Source organism: Lissotriton helveticus, chromosome 5_1 (assembly GCF_964261635.1).
Source record: "Lissotriton helveticus chromosome 5_1, aLisHel1.1, whole genome shotgun sequence".
Taxonomy (NCBI): Eukaryota; Metazoa; Chordata; class Amphibia; order Caudata; family Salamandridae; genus Lissotriton; species Lissotriton helveticus.
This window is the reverse complement of record NC_136065.1, coordinates 269,963,542-269,969,647: the sequence shown is the minus strand read 5'-3', so window position 1 is coordinate 269,969,647 and position 6,106 is coordinate 269,963,542.

Here is a 6,106-nt window from a genome sequence, read left to right as displayed (position 1 = left end):
TTGTCCGGGTATGAATTGCTGCCGGCCAGTAGTATATTGTTTTGTAGGATTTCGTTTTGATAGCATTTCTTATCTGTGACAGGCCTGTGAAACGCTCCGATTCACAGTGCACTGCTGATGCACTTAAGAGTGCACGTTCAGTAGTGTGTGAACTCGAGTTTCCCTACTTTATTTTTCCTTGCAATATTATATAGCGCAAACTCGACAACATGGCATGAGCACAATTTACATTACAGAAGAACACGTTCATTTGTGGTAGGCACGGGGAGACAAAGCGATTTGCCTGGAATCACAGGGTGTTGAGCTTATGCCGAGATTCGAACGTAGCTCCCCAGCTCTAAAGTTCGCAATTCTAGAACTTGTGGCGGGAGGTGTGTCTAAAAGTGTATGTCGGTGTTGGCCATCAATGAGAGAGACCTGTGCATTTTTAAAATGGGTGGTGAAAAAATATGAGTATGTTGCTGGAGATGTGGGCCGCCGTGCCACCAATGTACTTACCGGGGGAGGGTAAACACCCATTATTCCGCAACTTTCTTTCCGCATACCATCACTCCGCATACTTTCATTACGAAATTACCATGACTCCGCAATGCCATTATAACGCATGGCATTACATTTTATATGCTTTTACCACGCATACATTTACAACGAAATTCGTTGTAAATGCATGAATGGTAAAAGCATGTTTTTTTAAATGTTTGGATAAGGTAAGTATGGGTATAGGGGTATATGTTTTGGGGTTCTGAGGTATATGTTTTGGGGAGTTTGGGTATTTTAAGGGTTCAGATATAGTTTTGGGTTATGGGGTACAGGGGTAGTTTTAGGGTTTAGGGATAGGTATTGGTTTTGGGGTACAGGGGTATTTTTAGGGTTCAGGGCTAGGTTTAGGTTTTGGGGTATAGTGGTATTTTAAGGGTTCAGGGGTAGGTTTGGGTTTTGGGGTACAGGGGTATTTTAAGGGTTCAGGGCTAGGTTTGGGATTTGGGGTACAGGGGTATTTTTAGGGTTCAGGGCTAGGTTTGGGGTTTGGGGTACATGGGTATTTTAGGGTTCAGGGGTAGGTTTGGGTTTTGGGGTACAGGGTTATTTTTAGGGTTTAGGGCTAGGTTTGGGTTTTGAGGTACAGAGGTATTTTTAGGGTTCAGGGGTAGGTTTGGGTTTTGGGGTACAGGGGTATTTTAGGGTACAGGGGTGGTTTTGGGGTACAGTGGTATTTTTAGGGTTCAGGGCTAGGTTTGAGTTTTGGGGTACAGGGGTATTTTTAGGGTTTAGGGATAGGTTTGGGTTTTGGGGTACAGGGTATATTTATAGGGTTAAGATGGGTTAGTGTTTAAGGGTGTTGGTGTATTTTAAGGTGTAAGGGTGGGTTATGATTATGGGTGAAGGGGTATTTAAATGGAGCAGGGTGGGATTAGCACACGATATGAAACATGGCATGAAGGGCGGAACGTACCACACGCCCCCAGCGTTTGTCACGCCCCCCAGCACACGCCCACAGCACAACGCAGACACGCCCACAAGGGACTACTTTGCTGGCACGGTTCTTCTACCTTTTAAATGTATATGGTGGGCGTCTGCATAGCCTATGTCCTTCTGCTGCAACTGCCCTTTCCAACGCTGTATTGGGTGTTGTGATTGGTGCTGTGGTTCCTGAGATTACCCGCCTAAAAGGTTTGGGTTCTCTCTTTATTATATTAGTATAGATTTGCCCATTATATAGTAGCTCATCAACACACTCATCCTTCTTTACATTCTGGTATGTCTAGACTTGCAAAAACACAGAGCACCAGAAAGCAAAGTTGAATCGAGGTCTGAATAAACCACTCACATGTAACATGTGTCAGTCTCCACATTATATGTTGAGATATTCGACGATTCCCCGTTCCTATGTCTGGCGCTCTCTCCCTCTCGGTCTACATATGACAAGGGTCCATTCTTGTGCTAAATTGTGGGATGCTAGGAATAATGACTAATTAATCCAGACCTGGAGAGGCAACTAATGGAGCTTTAGAGCGTAATCATTGTTCCAGAGCTTATTAATTATTTAGGAAAGTTCCCTTAATATCAAAGGAAGTTGTTTTTTGCCTGATCCTTCCAGCTCCATAAATTCTTTTCAGCTAGGATAAGAATATAGACAGGAGTCAATTATCTACTCCGTGACGCTCAGTTAAACCAGTAATATTTATTAAAATGGAGGTTATCCCTACTATATTGACCAGAAAAGGTAGACACAAATACATGGCACCCTCGGGAATGGATGGTGAGATAAGCGTTTTTCAAAATATGTTTTCTTGAGAGAACACTTTTTAGGCTCTAGTTGACACTGGTCATGTCGCATTTCGAGATACTGTGCGTAGCCACTCACAGATGAATAAACTGGAATATCTTAAAGGGCTTCTTATCTTTGACATGAGATTTTCCATCCCTCAAATGAGTGGAAAGTAAATTCAAGTTCTGGTGGTGAGAACATAGAAGCTGGGTCTCCTTACAGTTCATAGCAAGAATGTAGGAATAGGAAGCAAATCTCAGAAGCTCGGCCTTTGAGCTGGGAATGGATGTTGCTTCAATGTTCTTCACACATACACAGAAGCCATCCAGAAATAACCTTACGGGTCAACCTGTAGCTTTAACTTCAATTTTGACCCCCGCTAGTAACAATTGCAGCTGCCATAGGTTACTTATAGTTGTTTAATTGTTTTTGAAGCATGAAGAAGCATGGCTCCAGAGGTTTTGCCATTTTTGAACCCAGAAGTGTGTTTGTATCTTGTGGTGGTGGACGGCTAGTTTGGATCCGCCCACAGAATTTTCCAGATGTATATTTTCTTCTGATAGGATGTTTGCTTTGGTGAGGAAGAAAGTAGCTCCTCTTAGGCACAATGCTGACTGTATATGGTGGGTGGCTACTTTGCTGTTCCCCTGACCCATTCCGCATTGCATTATTGGAATAATAAAAACAATGATGATAACATTTAAACAAAAAAGTGCAGGCAGAGGATTCTCTGCCTCCATTGTAGTAAATCATTTTCCATTGAAGCAATTTTCATTTTCTGGCCTGAGCATGTATTACAATGGGAGTTTGGGAACTTCTGCCTGCAAAATCCTCGTCAATGACAAAATAACAAGCATTGAAAATGCAATGGGTCTCACCTTTGATTAAGTTAAAGCCCTTTGCATTGCTAATGGTATTGTATAGCAAAGCAAATGGCTTTAACTTAATGAAAGGCGAGACCTATTGTATTTTTAATGCTTGTTTTTCCTAGGAACTGGGAGATTAAGTGATTTGCCCACAATCACAGGATGTTGAGCCAATGCAAACTCCCGATATCAACATACCAGTTTAACTAAACCTGCCGCCGCTGAGAGGAAGGGGGAGCCGACCCCGTTGAGAAGACCCTGGCCGTGAGCCAGGCAGGGTCACTTTTAATATCCGTTCAGAGAATTTTTCTTGCTAGCCCATTCGGGCTTGAATCCATCATTCAACAGCAGATGGCTCCCAGGTGGTTGTGGGTAAATGTCACCAAAACCAAGCTTCATCGTTATCAGCTCAGCGGCTAGGATTCTTATAAGTGACATCATCAAGTTCTCGTAAATTCTAAAAATGAGTCCACATGTGAAGTCTCTTCTCTTCTTCTTCTAAACACATTGGTCTGGCTTGATTAAATTACTGAGTAAAATGAAGACCATGCGCCTCAAAAACCATGTTAAGACAGCCCCTGCAGCTTTAGTCTGTTCCATGCCATTTGCTGCTGATGAGCCTACAAGACAACAACCCCCAAGCTCTGTAAATGCAAATAATGCGTTTAAAATATGCGTTACACAAACTCCACTGACTGATTCATCATGGTCCAAATACACTACAAACATATGCACTGTGAAAAAACAGAAAACCTGGCCCAAACAAACACATCTAGTCAATAAATCGACACCAGACAATAAATTGACACTGAAACGCAAACATTCTCGGTGCATTTACAATTCCCAAGCACAAATCTGCCTGCATATAAAGAGCATTTACAGTGCCTTCAATCAGGATCCAATGTGGGTCCTAGGACACATTCATGCCAGATTTTAATTTACCTATTAATCTATTCTTTTATATAGTACTTTCCTGCGCTGAATTAATCTCTCTATGAAAGCACAGCTATCCAACATGCGCATAGTGAAAGGTTTATTTATTTTAATACAAACTCAAAACCTCCACTCCATTTAATTATTCGAAAGCCAAGCTAAAGATTTCCTAAAGAGGTACACTGCGATTCTGTTAATATAGTCAGATTGGATTGAGAGCGTCTCCTCGGACGGTCTCGTCTTCCTACCATGGTCAGGCCCAGTCCATGTTACATCAGCAGAGTGAGAGGAAATGATGCCGGCGGCATCACAGGAGCAGAAATAGCGCTGCTCCAACGCCACCCTGGATGCTGAGATCTGCATGCTTGCATACCACCCAGGCTCCAGGTCAATGCTTTACGGAACGCAATCAAAAGGAAACCTTGCACATTATTCACAAACATAATACTAACAATCGACTGGAACCTGAACTGAGCTAGGCCACCAGTGGAAGCAACTATGTGCACTTTTGTTTACAGAAATGTTCATTCGTTGCGATGGAATAATTGGTCAAATTCAATATCAGGATACTGTGTCGCTGCACTGGAGCTGTGATGTGCAATAGCAGATAACAGACATGCAAGATATGCCCATGTTTAGCCCTGGGGAGGAATAAGGGGCAGAAAATTATATTAAGCACTAGGGCACTGTGTTAAAATGACCTCCCCTGAATCCCATTTGCAGAGGATTTAATGCTTGCTTATAACGCCTAATCCGTGTGGAGTGGGTAACAAGCGGCCACCATTCTGCATTCCACACGGACATAAATGTAAACAGGGCTCACGGCTGCCATAGCAGCTTACATGCATGCACAAATCAACATAAAGCCCGGAACATGGGCAACACATCGGAGCTCGCGCTACATACACGTGGCTTCGCCACCACAGCATTGCAAGCAGCGTATCCTCCCCGCTGGACTAGCACTGCAGCCTCCTCCTGGGCACAGAATGGCACAAGATGTCTCCTGTGTTATTAAAAACCCCGCTGAGGGGTATAAAAAGCACCGACCTGCCTGGAACACCACTGTGCTCTTCCAGTACCCAGCTGGGAAGCAAAGGCCACGCAGCAGCCCGTTCGCGGTCAGATGGATACGCATATTCGATAAGGAGAAATTAGGGGACCATAGCATGTCTCCGCAGCACCGGGGACAGAGTTCAAGCAGAACATGGCCCCAACAGCCCGTGGCAATGCATGATGTCTGCTCTCGAAGCCTCCGAAACACGGCTCCTGCCTACACACCCAAAGAGAATTACCGCCCTTCGCCTCGCTCCCTCAATTTGTATTTATTTCTAAGTTCTACAGGAGCCCGGGGACATTCGTTTTAACCTCTGGCTTTTTAATCATTTATTTCATTTTAGTAAATGCTTTACAACAGCCAGACGTTTGTTACTGTAGACACACACGTCCTGCTCTGAGGTCTTCTTACCCATTACACGAAAACCCTGTCCTGTAACGTCTCTGGAGCATCATTTTATGTTAAGGGGTAGGACTAAAACCGTGCTGGCAGGAGAACAGCTTCTGCAAACGACACCACTCATCACACCTTCGGTTGTAATATTGTACATAAAGCTATTTCTAAAGGTATTAAAACAATATACAAGGTGTTTGAGGTCCATGATCCAAGACACTGGCATCAGTCCAGTAAGACCGCTACGGCAGACCAGCAGCAGAACATGCACGGTCCGCCGATTTCTTGTCTTTATGGGGCCATGTGTTTGAAACACATGGCCCCATTAAGATAAGAAACCTTTTGCAGCAGATGGAAGGCAGACTAGCCCATCCAAATGGGCCGTCTGTAAAAGAGAAAAGTCCATGTAACAGAAAGCTCTTTCCCAATGGCTGGCCACCGTTTAGCATAAACGGTGACGCCGGCCAATGGGAAAGAGGGGCGGGGCTTAAAGCCCGTTAGTGAAAGCTCCTCAAAATCATCAAATCTCGCTGGCGAGACTGCGCATGTGCGCAGCCCACGACCACCGAGACCTAAAAAGTGTCTGTACTG